The sequence below is a fragment of the Pollicipes pollicipes genome, unplaced genomic scaffold (assembly GCF_011947565.3).
Source record: "Pollicipes pollicipes isolate AB1234 unplaced genomic scaffold, Ppol_2.1 Scaffold_567;HRSCAF=640_pilon_pilon_pilon, whole genome shotgun sequence".
NCBI classification, from domain to species: domain Eukaryota; kingdom Metazoa; phylum Arthropoda; class Thecostraca; order Pollicipedomorpha; family Pollicipedidae; genus Pollicipes; species Pollicipes pollicipes.
In genome coordinates, this window is record NW_023596733.1 from 92917 (window position 1) to 109800 (window position 16884).

At 50.5% G+C, this 16884-nt stretch overlaps 1 long non-coding RNA gene across 1 annotated transcript; it reads right to left on the reverse strand.

Moving 5' to 3' along the window:
- Positions 1 to 13808: 13808 nt before the first annotated feature.
- Positions 13809 to 16476, reverse strand: LOC119102154 (uncharacterized). The gene is made up of 2 exons (XR_005094657.1): positions 16363 to 16476; positions 13809 to 13886 (listed from the first exon to the last, which is right to left on the reverse strand). It is a non-coding gene; the product is annotated as an uncharacterized LOC119102154 (long non-coding RNA).
- Between the last annotated feature and the right edge of the window lie 408 nt (positions 16477 to 16884).

A 16884-nucleotide genomic window follows, 5' to 3' on the forward strand; every position in this document is an offset into this window, starting at 1 on the left:
GACACCAGACAAAGTTGACAACACACAAATCAAAACACTTTAAATCACTTTGAACAACTTTTTTGCATTGCCTTGGTTCAGCTATGCCGCGGGCAATAATGGGTATGCCCCACGAAACAATCTCTCTTCTCCAAAAGTAACATAACTTTTAGATGGCCATGCCAGTATTGCTGCTTGCCTTTTCAGCTGCAGCAAAGGCATCTATTCAGGCTTGTTTATTCATATCTAATGACAAAGTTTGAGATGTTGGCTTCACATTTTAAATGGTCTGGTCTGACCATTTGTTACATACTAATATTTAACTCATGTTATAATTGCTTCCCCGCTTAAGTATCCCTGTGTTAGAAAGAAAGTGTTTATATACGGTATAGTCATTTGCCAGTCAGTAAGCCATGACAACTATAGAAAACGTCTGGTTTAAAGCAGCCATGAGGGACCCCTTCAAGGAATTTGGCGGCAATAATCAAGAATATGGAGCAAAATAACCCCATTTCATGCATTGTGGCATCATAATTTGTCTTATGACAGCACTCGATGGATTAAAACGGAAAATGTCTAGTTCTGGTTACCAATCATGTGTTGAAAGCAGGTAAGGCAAGCAATTACTTGGTCCACAGGAGGCCTACTGGCTCCTTCCTGCTCCCTCAGAACAAAGGCCATTACCCTTCGCATGGTCTGCTGGCAGACAGAGTCATCCCACCCACCCCCCAAATACAAATATAAATCATGCCGACCACCCTACTAGATTAAAATGCGAACAAGTAAGAGGTGTGCATGATAAACATCTCCAGAGGGGCCGAATTTCGCCATCAAACACTTCCGTGTTATCTGCGTCAGGTCTGTCCCAAAGCTCTGTATGGCAGCATTAGGATAGTCTTGTCAGGTAGCCTGGTGAGTTAGACACTCGAAAGGCTTAGATTTATCATTATTGAGCACCGTCATGAACCAAGAAAGCGGTTAACCGAGCGTTTTCACGGGGCAAAAATGGCGGTAAAAATAACTTTTGTGCTCCAAATTGTTTCCCTTCATCCCTGTGACCTGTTCACTTTTGGGGTGCATATCAAACATGTTTGGGCGGCTGGCGAATTAACCCAATTTATGTATGATATTTGTACCAGTTTGCCGTTGGAGCACCTTGCAGAGAAATTGGTCAACATTTTAAGCAACAGATGGTTAGTTCTAAAAGCAATCGAAAAGAAAGGAAGAATGAAGTGGTGTCACACTCGTATGATACCAAGAAAAACAAAGTAGTTAAATATATATAACGACTGATACTTCTCTGGCAAAATTTTGTTACCATCTGATTTGACTTCAAATCTGTTGACATGAATGCTCAAATGGTGATATTCATCTTGTAAATTTAATTTAGAAGACTTTTCTTGAATTTTTCACTCCTGCATTTCGGGAGTGACGCAATTTAGTGGTCAAGTGTTCTCGGGGAAAAAGAAATACCTTGAGTAAAGTTCTCTACCAGGCATTGCTGGTATTTACATCAGGCTCTGCTTGCGTGGTGTGGCGGTGTGACCAAAAATAGGGGATGCATGAAAACCTTTCATTTGGCACACAGCTGCCGATTGCGATGCGTTTGTAAACAAACCAAGCTTCATACATGCAAACGACTGGAGTCATTGGGGTTCTTGGGCTTGGAGGTACCTGCCGCCCTCGAGCTGTGCATACACAGACATGATTCAGATGTAGGTGAGGCAGGGCATAGCCATAGGTGTCCAGGTTCTGTGGAGCCCCGTTTATGCTAGGTGGTTTCAAGTGAGCTCGGTTTTAGATGACATCTGAAACCTCAGAAAGGGAAATAGGGGTTTGGCAGGTGGGATTAGACAATGTCAGGCAGGCGTAAAAAAATTCCCGTAAAATGTGGGGAAAAGGAGCGAAAAATTGATCCTCATAGGTGTTGCTTTACACCGAAACTCGGCAATTCTAGGACACTGATCAAATCACAAAAAGTGAACCATACCTGGCTCGAAAGCTGTACACAAAAATAAGCCTCATATCAGTTTGCGGATTATCGCTGAGTTTTTATGCGACGTCAGGCTACCAACCACAGGCCATCGCAACGATCACAATCACCATAACCATATCTGCAGCGGCTTAATCCTGCTCCACTTCACGCAGAGTCGCCACAAAGACGGATGTTCCATGGCACGCTGCAAATCGTACCCATTTTTGCAAGTGTATGTGGTGTCGATGCCCGATAACCGATCAGCGCAGTTGTAGTTTGCAAACATGCGCAAGGAATTAGGATCTACGTCAATACTCACAAGGATAACGACGTGGACAGGCCGGACAGCGAACGTGACGGGACTGACCTACCATCTGTTACGCTACGCCACCGGACTGGCGACGTGCGAGGCCACGTGATGGGTAGGCCTTTCCAGTGCGCCGATCCCGTGGTCGTTGCCCCTGGGACGACGGCTGTGCCGCAGTGACGCATCCCCAGGGACGGCCGTGGGTTGGAGGTTGGGATGGAGAGGAGGTGGCGCCGCATTCGACCTGAACGACCGCCGGGGTCAGGAAATACCAGCGTGCCCCCAGCGTGTGTGGTGAGGCAATATATATATATATATATATAATATATATATTATATATATATAGAGAGAGAGAGAGAGATAGAGAGAGAGAGAGAGAGAGAGAAGAGAAGAGAGAGAGAGAGAGAGAGAGAGAGAGAGAGAGAGAGAGAGAGAGAGAGAGAGAGAGAGAGAGAGAGAGAGAGAGAGAGAGAGAGAGAGAGAGAGAGAGAGAGAGAGATACATATATATATATATATTATATATATACTATATATATATATATATATATATATATGTATCTCTCTCTTCTCTCTCTCTCTCTCTCTCTCTCTCTCTCTCTCTCTCTCTGCAATAATCCGTAGCGGGGATAGAGTGTATGTAAGGTCTGTTGTCATTTAAAGTGAGCTAAGTTGGGTGTAGATTCTCAGGCTCAGTTCAGGATATAATCTAATGGTTAAAAGTAAAGAACTCATTTGAGGATACGTTTGAGTGCTCGTTACCAACTTCTTGCAATCCTGAGAACCTTCTTCAGGCCCTTGAAACCCTCGTCTTGCAAACCGGGGCCATAAACATGGCGCATGAACTGTTATTGACTAAGTTGGCCGAAGTAAAACCGCCCAAATGGCTGCTAGCAAAATATTTGCAATGCATGAATATCGTCGTCGCACATAAAGATCATGCCTAAAGGTCACCCAGGGTGAAGGTTACGGGAGATCATAGAACGGTTTGTGGTGACCGTACATTTACCGATGAAAGAAAATGGCAGCATTATTTGACTTGCTTAGCTTTCCTCCTGAGCGCACTTGCAAAAAACTAACATTTTCTGAGCAAAGTCAGCTGACACGTGCCAGCCAGGCTTCGCTTGCCCATTTTTGTAACACTCGGGCACATCCGGCCCATAAACCGGCAGTCGTGCCGATCCCCACACCGTGCGGAGCGGTCCAGCGGCGCGACTGGAGAGGCTGGCGAGGACAAAACACATCGGAGGATGGCGTCACGGCCGGTTCATGCCGCCACGCCTCTGCTGAGGTCGTCCGGGAACCCTCGACCTCGACCGCCACGGGCCCGGAGACAGCCCGGGGGCACTGTCTGGAACATGGCGGCCGCCGGTAAACTCGGCTGTCGGGGCCAGCTGCCGCCGGCCGGGTCACGACCTCTGCAGACGGCCGCCCGTCCCCAGCCGCGCCCGTCGTCCGTTCGTCCCCAGCCGGTCGTCGACGCCCGCCGGCCGGCAGAAAAGAACGCGCGAAGTGAACAGTGTCCAGAGACAAGCCGCCGCTCCAGGGTCGCGATATGTTTATGAATTATTGAGGGTTTTCACAAAGTAAGCCAATGGTTAAGCGGACGTCTTGTAACACGTCTAACGGGGTCTTGTTTAGCGGATCTGGAGATCTGGATCTGTTTAAAGGACTGCGATGGTATTGAAAAACTTATTGGAATTCACTCATGTTATGGTGACTTTTCAAGCCCAGGATTGAAGATAACTTTATTGAACTCTAAATAAGCACTTTCTAAAATAATCTTTGAATCGAAAAGGTTCGAAATATTGATAAGCCACCTCGATCCTCTCATCAGCTTCCCACAAGTTCGATGGAGGGCGTCGTCATGACAACGGAACATTTTCACTAATCAGCGACAGAACGCCTTTTTCATTGCGTATGCGACAAACAATCAGGCGTTGCGTTGCAGCACAATTCGAATCGATATTCCGAAGGCTCACATTCCCCTAGGCGAAGCCGTCAAGTCATCACCTATAAAGCAGTGTTCTTCTCCCAGTCGTTTGAAATGCCGTTTTGAGCCAACATGGCACGTACAGCCAAACGCTGCCAATACCATGCTACATGATTTGGAAACTTGTCACGCACGCTTAAATAGATTGTGTGGACGGCCACTGCGCCAGTGCAGCACCGACGCGAGTCACGCACGCCGCAACCCCTATGAGCGCAGCGAAATGCCATCAGATTATTACGGCTGGTACCGCTGGTCAGGCGGGCCTCACGTCCACGAAATCGAGATGATGTCGTTTGCTCAGTCCAGCATGGCACGCCCTGGCTCTGCTAATCGCACTTCGGACGGGCTAATTTCTTTGCAACCAATGTTTGCAATGTCATGACTTCGTCAGCAACAGGTACCATAATTCTTTAAAAGTTGTGCCATCATATTTTAAAAGCACTTTTCAAAGTAGGCTGTTTAATCAGATGGTATCTTTATGTAGCACTGCAACATCACCACTTTCACCCCGTCCCCCGTTCCATTCTCATAGGATATGCAAAAAAAAATACGATCGCAGGAAATCGCAGGAAAGCTAAAACGCGCAATGCGTGGACTATCACGCGCAATTGTACGCAGTACATGATCCGCCTATCTATTCGCGCCTTATAAAGACTTCTGTCAGACTTCTGCAGCCAGAGCAGTGAAGACGTGACACCAGATCGGCGGTGATAGGCGAACGCTCCGTGCACAAACCATGAAGATATTTCAGCACTGCCCGACCCGCAGCTACGCCAGTGCTTGATCGGAAGCAGGCCGATGTCATCCTTTTCGAACCTGGCGTTGGAGACAACACCCACTGACCTATACACAGATAAGCCGAAGCATGAAAACTACACAGACGCATAGTGAAGGTTAAAGTTACGTGTAAATCACCCACCCATAAAAATCCGCTTCGTCATAACATTTTCGGCACGGTCATACAAAAATAGTTTGCTGAATTCATCATCACCTAATTCACCTATCTCGTTGGCTGAAATCGCCAGGCTTTGACAGCCACAAAGTCGGCCATTATTTCGGCAATATTATTTGTAGACAAGTGTTTGGGGATCACTGCTAAATGCACTAGGCGTCGAGGATGCTCCGACATTTCGAAAAATCACGTCAGCATGGGCTCCCAAGGATAACTGGCTGCCTTCACTAGCTGTGCGATGCATTCATATCGCTCTGACAACCCCATACCACTTATGTCGTGTGAAACGTCGAGTTTAAAAATTCAGCCCCCTTTCGGCATCAGAGATCTGTCATCATCTCGCACGTCCCTCGCCGCAAAAGAGCCCCACTGGTTTCATTTTGCACTTGACACGAGCGAGGCTGCAGCTCCAGCGACTGTTAACGTCAACTGGCCGGAAATTGTCCAGCTTCAGCAGTCCGCCCCATCCGGATCAGCCAGGCCTTTGACAGACTTTTGTGTCTGCTGCCACTGATCGGGACGTCAAGAATTTGTCAACGAAACGTGCAGAATTTGTGAAAGTTTGTGTTATATTTGTCATCAGCATTATCATCGTCGATTTCATCAACAGCAGCAGAATTAGGATCATCATCAGTATCATCACCGCCACCGTCACGGCCGCCCCAACATCATCATCACCATCATCATATCATCATCTTTTATTTCACGTCCATATGATGAATCATATGAACCATAATAAATCATATATGGCGTATAATGAATCAGGACCACACATCGCATGAGAGCATTTTGATGAAAGCTGTTTGATCGAGGGACACGTCTTTTCAGCGTTAGAATCCGTGCACAAATCATGAAGATATTTCAACACCAACCGACCCACAACCACGCCAGTACTAGAACGGAAATAGGCCAATGTCAATGTTTCGAGTCCGGCCTCGAAGACAACATCCACTGGCCTCAACACAGACAATCCGAAACATAAGCACTACACACACGCATGGTGAAGTTTTAAGTTACGTACTTTAACTTTTAAACTATCATTGTGCTATCCCCGCCTTTCATTTTTTGTTGCTTGATTTTCAGATTGCGAACACGTGCGGCCTGCAGCATGAGACGAAAGAATACCGATGGAGGCGACAACGGGCGATGGCACCGGCAAACATGGGGGTTAATATGTGCAGATCACGACGCGCCACCGCCTGCATGGAGAGTGGATTCGTCCGTTTTGAAGCCTTGGCATCAGGTCTAAAAGCTGTTCGAGCCCGGTGCACCAGCAATGAGCGGAGAAGCCGGGATTGTTTTGTTTTGTTTTTTGGTCAGAAAGTGATCTCAAACTCATGACATTGTACCATAAGCCAGTATAAGGCGGGCCCAGAAGATGACTACAATATCTAGTTCTGTGCATCAAAAACATATTCTGCAATATTTTGGCCACAGTTGTCACAGAGCTGTGGACCACTGAGCATGTATCTATTGCGTATATTGCAATTGTCATACCATGCAATATTGACAGCTAACTAATCAACAGGTCATGGTGTCGAGCAGTTCTTAAGACGAAGTTACAAATCAGAACTTAGCTGTAGCTTATGGATACTCGAGCAATCGTCTGCGTATTTGAATTCGTCACAGATTCACACTATCAAATTAATATCGAAATGTTCAAAAGCATTACAGCGCCTTTTGAAGAAGTGCGCATTAAAAAAACACTCAGTGTCCATTTTGGTCCCATCTGTTCGCTTTGGTGCCGTTGTGGACAGTGAAATCAGATCCAGTGGCTGTGGTCAGCCGACACCTGGCTCGAGTCCCACAGAGGACAAACTGTGCCGCACTGCCAGAGCACCACTGCAATCAGGCCGAAGCTGAAAACTGCAAGCCGTGGAAATATTGAAACGGTATGATGAAAGGGGTTTGCAATGCGATATATTTGTGAGGTTAGACTGCGATATTCCATCACTAGGAATCAACGCAACACGCCAACGCTTCGCAGTTGCCCTGCAACACCAACCACGGCAGATCCTACGGTGCCAGAATAACTAACCTTCGTCGTCTCGCTTTCGATAGAAAGCAACACACCGGCGGGCACGAACACTTCCTGGATAACTGATGACATGAGCCATTGATGCTGTGAGTCCTTGCAAATATTACTCGCAGAGAAAGCAAAGTCATGCGTCTTCTGATTGCGAGTTCAGTGCTCTACCAACGGAGCTAAAGCAGAAGGACAAGCCCTTCTCGAAGGACGGGAAGGACAGGTTGCATGAAACGCAACGTGTCCCGGTCCCAGGCTGGAGGATTCTCAGGCCACCAACCACATGCAGTCTGGTGCGTCAGTGGTCACATGTAGAGGTGGAACTATCGTTGGATGTGTCTAGAACCATCCATTATTGCGCCAGTAACCCGAAAATCAACCCCAAAAAGGAAAAGGCAAAACTTTCGCCACAGTCTTGGGGGGATATGTTCCTGTTACCTCAACCTCTTCGGCCTACCAGGGTTAAGTCTACCCCTGCCCCTAGTCGGGAGGAGCGGGGGAGGGGTAGCCGCGGCCACGTCGGTGGCGGTCCGGGCGAGTGGCCCGGGCCAGACGGCGGCCCGGGCCTGCCAGGGGCGACACCAGGCACCTGTCTGGGGGGTGCCGACCCGCCGACCCGAACCTCACTGCTCCGTGGGCACAGCGAGGTTCGTGCACAGCCGTGACCCCTTGACCTCGCACCCACGTGACCCAGGGCGCGGCGGCGGTGCTAGGTCACCTGGCCGCGCCCGTGGTCCGGGCGACCCCGGATTTCGGCGGTATTGATCCCCGGAGGCGCTTGACCCGGCCAAGAGCGCAGCCCCAGACGCCCGCCGCGGGTAAATCCGCCTCGGAGCCCGGCTGTGGGCCCGGGCCGCCGCAGACAGCGCGGCCGACCCGACCCCCCCCCCCCCCCCGACCCCCTGTCGACACTCCCTGAGAAGCGGCCGCCGACGGCCGGCGGCTCCGACGACCCGGTGACTGTCGGCCGTGCTGGCCGGTGGCTGCTCGGGACGGTGGGCGGCGGCGGGCCGGCGGGCCGGCCCCCGCCGGGTGGGCTGAGCGCGGTCCGACACCAGGACCGCGCGGCTGGAGCTCAGACCGCCAACGGCGCCGCTTCAACGACGCACCCACTGCCGGCCTCCGTGGGGTACACACACCAAGTTGTATATATTTTAGAGGAAATCACATTTTTGTGCCTGGAAAAACGCGAAGGTGGACGGACGACCTCGGGAGAGAAAGTGAGAGACAAAAATTCCAAAGGTAACCGGCCAAATGGCTGGAACGGAATAAGTCAAGCAGAATACACCTAAATTGCTAGAAGACAATAGCCAGCTAACGCAAATTTGATTTTCAGACAGTCAAAGGGTTAATAGAGGAGGGCAAGAGGCAAAGAATCAAAATGGATAACAATTTAAAAAGGAAAACAGATGCAGAATGCAGATGTAGAAAATGACCATAGACGAAACGTATGTGTCATTTTTACCAGCTGTCTTTGGTTACGGCTTTGAACGCCTCTTTAAATGATGGGCCCAGCTTTGTGTTTATGCGATTTTGAACTGTTGAATTCAGGCTCATACGATCCTGAACCGCTTGCTCCGGCTTTGGCATTGAAATTGTTCACTGCAGATGGGACGTTACTTTCAGGAACATGCGTATAACTATCCGTCTCGTGACCCAAATACATCAGACAATTCCTCAAAGCTGTGGCACACACACAGCTGAGAGTCCAAAACCCGTCGGTGTTCTTAGGAGCTCTGAAGACGACCAGCTTTTATTGCGTCTGTTCACTCTTCGTGGAAATTAGAAAATGTTCGCCCACTATTAAAAAGCAGTGGAAAACCCTCTCACCGACAAATCACCGGCCATAGCTATCCGAAGTATTGAAAGGGCATTATTCAAACATATGTATCTTCACTTCATCACCAACAGCTTGCACACTGAACCACCGAGAGGATATCAATCCCACCACAGTACACACAGGCAACTCGTATACCTCACACACAGACAGCTTAAATCAGGCACTGAACTTAGGGCGAGACTTCACAGCCATCTACTTTGACATACCAAAATGCTTTTGACGAGGTCTGGCAAGAGGGACTGTTTATATTTTGGTAAACACGATTTCGCCACGTCTGGCATGCTCCTCCGTCAGCTCAAATCGTATCTCAGCAACAGAGGGCACCAAGTAAAGGGGGGGGGGGGATTTGTCGACGTCAAAATCCAGCAATGCAAAATGCTCGCAAGAATCTATGCTGGGCTCACTCCTTTTCCTCATGCATCGCGAGAGTAAGACGACGTTACGTAAGACCTTACGTAAGACGAGGCATGCTCTTCATTTCTTTGCTGATTGTACTTCTCCATGCTCACGTCCCAGACAACCAATATGAACGTCATTGCAATAAGACCGCGGTAGAAATCAAATTTTCGACTATGGTAAGGAGTGGGCTTCCACAAAAATGCAGACAGAACAAAGCAGCGAATATTCAAGAACATTGCTTAACCAAACTTCCCTAAGCTTCCCACTTAGAGACATCGACAAACATTTGGGGATAACATTTTCTGATGACGTACATTGCTACGACAACGTCAATAAAGTGATAAAAAATGCAAATGGAGCCATCAGCCATATCCATGCCATAGCACATCATACGAGGTTTCTTCCAGTCCAGATTTACACCACATGCGCCCAACTACACTTAGACAACTGCGACACAGTGTGCGACGATGCACCACGGTCACTGACTCACTCAAACTTCAGGCTTAAAAATAGAGCTGCGAGACTCGTGGCAGATGCACATCTTGGAACACCGTCTGGGAAAACTAGACGTTACGTCTGGGTTTTCCAGTCGGCGAGACTCGCTCGACACAAGACGCCACATACACATACATACCTTAGCACTGTTTTTCAAGATAAGAGACACGCGCTCACACCACTCCAATTACATTACACATATCGCCCTCGCCGCACAACATGACAAAGGCATAAGCTTGCGCAACGCAAGCGCCCAATCACAACCATTGAACTGTCCCACCTTATTTCCACATGCCCTCACACATGCCACAGCTTGAGTTCGAAATCAACTGTCTCTGACAACAATCTACACCTCCGTGCAGTAATTCCGCTGCCAAAATACAAACACACTCAGTACAAGAGGCTGGGGATAAAAGCTCCATCACTTAGGCAAAAACTGGGTAACACTATCCACGCCATACTTCTCTTGGGCATGTTCTCCTTGAAAGCTACTATGTATAAGATTTTAACAAATGACCAATTGGGTTTGTGTGGCTTGCTCTTTGAACACTGCATGCACTTTACCTAACTCTCTCTGCTCTGTTGTGTCACTTGCCAACGTATTTTAAAAATCATTTCTGAAACGCTGTCAACGCGATTCCGCTTCACTTCCCTCGCACGACAAACTCAACATACTTTTTAATGTAGCCGATCTGGGTGATGGCATGGCTGTGCGATGGCTTATGGCTCTCAAAACGACTTGCCTTCTAACCCCAGGTCGATTTTGAGATACATGAGACCCACATGGGGCCGCGGGGTCCAGCCAGAGCAGGCCCACATAGGCTTGCGGAGGCCGCAGTCATGGCGGGCCCACATGGGCGTGTTGGCCCCAATCAGAGACTGCCCACATGGACACGCGGGGCCCAAGCCAGAGCAGCGGCACTCAATTTGAAAGCTGAGCCACGCCCGCGGCTACGGTTAGACGACTTTTACGTTTAAATTTCGCACGCGGATAAGTGTCTCGTGTTAATCGAACTCGCCTTTGCACCTGTCTGCAAATGTATTCCCATCATGTGTATTTGCTATGGAAATAAATGTTTTGTTGTTCAGGAGTGATTTGCTTTGGAGTGTACGCTCGGCTTTGGCTTCGGCTTTGCTGTTTTAAGCTGGTTGGTTGGGTTTTGGCTTTTTTCCTGAGCCCGAAACTGCTAATTTCGGCTTCCGCTTCGCGGACAGAAAGTTGGAAGCCATTAGCCTCAAATTCGGCTTGACGGGCTAAGAACAGAACTACTGCCGCCAAAATGACTATACGTAAATCAGCTAGTAGCAAACGTGTGTTTTGAAACGAAATGTGGTCTTCATAATTATGCAGACAATGACGTCTCATAAACGGGCATTTTACAATTTTTTCACGCCACCATTGGGCCGGTTGGTGGTTTCGACATGCCTTGTCTTTAATGTGTCTGCAACTAGCTTGCACCACTACCAGCAAACGTGCCTCATTACACAGGTGTTGGCATCGTAATTATCCGGGTGAAGAAATCCTAAAAGTGAAAAGTCGGTATACTTTTCACATGCCGCTATTTTACTTGTTTATTTTTACATTGCGTTTCTACGATTTCGTTTTTACATTCCGTTTCTATGATGACATCAACTAGCATTGACCAAGTGGCATTCGTAGGGCACAGAATTTAAAATTATGTGACATGCATGCACGTCGGCTGACAGATGATTTTTGCTGTGGCTCTTTTTTATTGTTTTAAAACAGAAGATGTTGGAACTGCAAGCACACCTCATATCAACCAGTCGCAAGACTTTGGTACCTTCTGAAGGCAGATATTAGAATGTCCAACTCATCGTAAATGCATGATGTATGGTTCTGTTTCTACGTTCTTTTTGTTTTGCTTTAGTGACGTCTGCGCAAGATTCATCTCATTTGCTCGGAGTCGGTTTGCGTATTATGACTGCCCAGAAAGCATTCAAATTTGCAATGCACGTACCATCCGTGAGGAAGAATTTGTAATTCGGAGTGTTGGTGAAAGCTTGAATCGGAATAAAATGTCAACACATTTTTTAACGTTAAGATAATGAGTGAAGGGGAACGGGACGAAGGCAACGAAGCTGTGGCCCAAAGACGGAATTGCAACGAAGGAATCTCACGCGATCACTCATATTCGTCATGTTCTTAGTCGAGTTTCCTAATCCTGCAACCTACATTCTTGCAAATCATATAGACCAGGTTAGCTTGGCGTATGTGGCTGACGCGCTCCTAGTGACATATCCTCATCCGTAGCCCTACTTTACTCAGCCCATTCCCAGCCTGCTTTCATGCACCCTTATCTCGCCATGCCTTCTATCTTCATCCACGTCCATGGCATTGCGATAGGTGCATAGACAGCCACCAAAAGATGTGGACACAACGGATTAGTGATATAATGCAATAAAATACAGTGCATGATTACTGTTGCCTATTTTTGTTCCAACTCTGCATCTCGTCTTCTTTTCCAGCCAGTGAAGGTGGTTTAAAACACAAAATGCGTCCGAAGCGCCGCTTAAGCTGGAAAAAATTGTCCCAGTGCGGGGAAAACGGACAATGTATACACCCCACGCCTGCCTTTTGTTGGTTCGCTGGTGCACCCCAAACGAGCTTGGTCTTGCCATTGCCTGAGGCTTGCGCGCAATTCTCATCACAGCTCCGAACTAGCCTTGGCTAACCAAACAATACTCATGCAGGTGGCGCTGGAGATTCACCCAAAAATATATAGGTGGTGTTGCCGCCACAAGGCCCCTCGAACTTACGTTCGAAGCCGAAATTTTCCTCCATTACAAGTTCAGCTCATTCCTTACTTCCTGCCTGCGAACAGAGCATATTTAATATGCTAGAAGAGAAATGCTCGTGACATGGACACGCATTACCCTCTGTTTTAGTAGGTTGGAAAACTTTTCACGGCTCAGAACGAATTGGAGCATGTGGCCCAGGGCAAGCCATTCCTAGTAGGTCTTGTCGCACGCATTACCCGCGAACCACAGGTTCGGCAGTTTGCTCCCCGCACTGTGCACTAACGTATTAAACTGCGTGCGCTATATGACCGAGTATACTAAATTAGTCATGGGAGTAAACCATGTCAATGCTTCGCTGCTCCCTGCGTGGAAACTGACTGCGTGAAATGTGAATATTTAGTTAATTGCACACATGTCGAGGAATACGTTATTCCCCCGACAGCAGGTGCAGACACCCCCTCCCCCCTCCTGACTCCCGAAACACCTACAGGTCCCGCAAGTCCCGTTTTGCAGCGTAAATCCCACCGTTCCAGTCTGCGCCAAATTTGTTCAAGGCGATAGCTACGGCTTCGTCCCGCAGGCCAGACGGTATAGACGGCGCTGGCATCAACGCCCTGGCCGTTAAGTATGACTGGTCTGAGATGAGACATTTGAGCAACGCTCAGCAGCCCTACATGGGTAATGCCCCACTAAGCATTCCAATCTATCATTGCGATCTCCCACACAGCTCGACGTGGAGCACGTCGCAACCCTCGGCAGGGAGCTAGAGTTGAACTCTATGCACCACCCGGCGGACGGCAAGCCCGCCGTCGCTCTATCCGAGCTTGTACCGACCCCTGCGGGCCGATACAAGTGGGGAACGGAGGCACAGTTCCACTACGGCGACGCGCTCCGTTTGACAACACGGGATGCCAAGTTCAGAATTTTGGGACTTGCTACCTCTGAGCACCAATCGCCGCCATACACATCCACAGCCTCGCACTGATTTGCTCGCGCGCCGTACCAGGTATTACGCTGACGCCTGTTGCGTCACCCTCCGTCGCTCCCAGCTCTGGCCCGAAGAGCCCCATGACAAACAGCACGTGGCGACGGTCAGGTATTTATTGACAGTCGCAGGGACACAGATGAGGGAGCAGTGATGGTGGACGGCCGGCCAGCTCACTGGAACGAGACAGAGGACGTGTCAGCACGAGTGTCCGCTCCGCCAGCACAGCACGCGCCCGCCAAAGGGGCGCCGACAGCGGACGGACACGCCGTCCTCAATGTGAAGGACGGCGCGGGGACGTCCGCCGAGCTCAATGTGAAGGCAGACAACGAAAAGCGCTGTCAGACCGACATCATACAGAACAACTAGTTATCAGACGTTAAAACGACTACAGTTTCAGTGACATAAAGAACAGACACTTTATTACAAACGCGCATGGCAGGCAAAGATTCGTATTTAAGCAAGCGCAATTCATGGGAACAACCAAAGCATTCGCAAGCAACATGGTTAAATGCCTTCGACGGGCACCCGTCGCGCAGCTCAAAGCAAGGCCGAGTCGAACATACAGATCAGCGCTGCAAAGAAAAGAGGCACGTCGCTGAAAACGGAGCGTGCACTATGCACACACAGCGTGCCGCCACGGTCAGCGGTATATCGGTGCTAAAACGGGGTTATAAAGAAACGGATCATAACGCTACGAGTTAATCAAAAGCCGCTGGTTATCAACTTAAAAGGGCAGCTTCTGCGACCGCAGCTGCTGGTCCAGTGCTGCCTCCAACGCCTGCGGGTAGGGGCTCTAAGCTACTACGGCGCGACACGGCCGCGAGGCTCGGTGCTACGGCCGGCAACACAGCCGGTCAGGAGGGCGACACACACACAGGAGCGCCGCGTGGGGCATGCATCGACGCCATGCGCCGCAGGCAGACCAGACCAGACCAGACCAGACCTGAGCACAGTGGGCTCCGCCGGACGGACGCAGTGCGCCGCGCCGCTCAGCGCTGCAACAAGACCGGCTGGCGTGACCCGCGAGCGAGCAAGAGAGCGCGCCCGGTCCGCTCACACGTGCCCCGGTCACACTTCCGGGGGCGGGGGATAGAGGACTTCGGGAAAGCAGATCCGGACGGGATCGAGATCCAGATCGATCCCGAGGAGGGAGAGGCCACAGCCAACAGGCGAGAGTATCGCCTGGAGACGGACGCTTGACGGGCGGGAGTGCCCCCGGGGAGAAGGGATACGGTCAACTTCGACAGGCGCCAGCGCCAGGTCACCCGCCACACCCGGAACGGCACTGTTCCTTCCAAACCATAGATCTGTTGATCCATGACTGACGGTCACCGTCCATGGCTCGCTATCCGAATCACGTGACCTCCCCCAAGAAACATTCCGCTCCGCGTCACACGTACCCTGCCCCTGCGAACCGCCCCGAGGCGCTGTTTCTCTGAATGGGAAGTCACGTGGCAGTATGGTTGGTTCTGCATGGGAAGTCACGTAGGCCGTTGCAGCACCAATGCTAACAAGAGAAGTCGGAGAGCGGACGGCGGACAGGGACCACGGGACGCCGAGCGTCACACGGATGTCCTACGTATACGCATGAGAGCGCCCGCACAGTATGGGCACAGGGGCTAGCCCCATACTTGACAACGCCCCATAAGGGAAACAGCAGCACACACACGACACACGCTCATAGAAACCACCCGGGAGTCGGCCCGAAGAAGCCCGACGTTTTCAGCAAAAATGGTCTCTCGTATTTGGATTTTGATAGGAGTCCCTTAAACGCATGTTGCTGTAGTAAATATAACAGAGATACACTGGCCTAGCTGGTTGCATGTTCCGCTCCTTTTTCATATCCCTGGCAATAGATGGGGGTTAATTGAATACCAAATGTGCTCGATTCCGAGAGTTAATCGACAGCTCCTTTCAGCGGAGCGCATTTTTAACTACACAGTCTGCCTCCAATACTTGCCTCCCACAGTTCAGGCAAAAATAACACAACCAGTGGGCTCTCGGAATGAGTCTCACAGAACCAAGCTAGACCGCTGTTGCCCACAGACCAGAGACGCTTCCGGCCGCTGCGGCGCCATATTGCCGCCCAGCGGCCGCCTCGCTGACACCCCCAGCACCTCCCACCCCCTTCAGGTGACTCCCACTCCACTGCCGGGCGTTACCGCAGCGTGCGGCACAGCCCGTAGCATGCTCACCCCACAGATGCAGCCAGCTGGCCGCCACGCGTAAAGCCTCGGTAAAGCAGTTCCGAGGCTTTAGTTACCCACGCCTCCCCGCCGCCGGCCCCACCCATTCCAAGCTGAGCCGTGGCCCACACCCCACACATCCGAAAGCCACAGCATGGCCTGTGGCGCTCCAACGGCCACGTTTCGACGCGTCGTTGGACACTCATCAGCCCATACAAAGGAGCCAACATTTAACACAAAGCGCGCACGCCTGTACAACCACCCAGTCGCGATCGTGTACGGCGGCACCCAGCACTCCCAATACGGCTCGGCCGCGGGCGTGCCCGCCGTCGGCACAAACAGCTGTCATCTCCACCGTCCGGCGACCACCCGGACGCGCGTCCTGCGGCGATGACCTCGGCCGCTCGACGGCCGGTTCACGCCGCTCCCCGCCCCGCCCCGGGGCCGACCCCGGTCAGCTTACCTTCTTGCCGGAGGTCACCTTGGCCTTGGCCGTGCCGCGCACCTTCTTCATGCGGTTCTTGCGCTCCTTGCGCAGTTTCCGGCCGCCGGGCGGCTTGGCCAGGAAGCCTTGCCGCACCTGTGGCGCAGAGCGTCCGCAGCGTCACCACACGAGCATCAACACATGTAAACACAGGTGAACAGACAGACAGTCAGCAGGCAGGTAGTTGAGTAGCATTGATGGCTGACAGCTAGCAGGGATATGGACCTGACCAGCAAGCCAGAACAGGGTGATTTGTGAGGACATCATGATGCTGATGATGGACACACAGGGTGGCGGACCAGGGTGGTCTCCCTGCGCTTCAGTCACATGCTTCCATGCCCAATACCAAGCCACCCACACAAGTGTCTTTCCAGACTGGTGAATGTTACACTACCTTGATATATTGTCACTGTTTACTGGTGTTTAAACATCTTGACTACAATGGTCATGTTGCAACCTGATATCTTATACCGGTGCTATGACACTGGGTGGGGGTGGGGG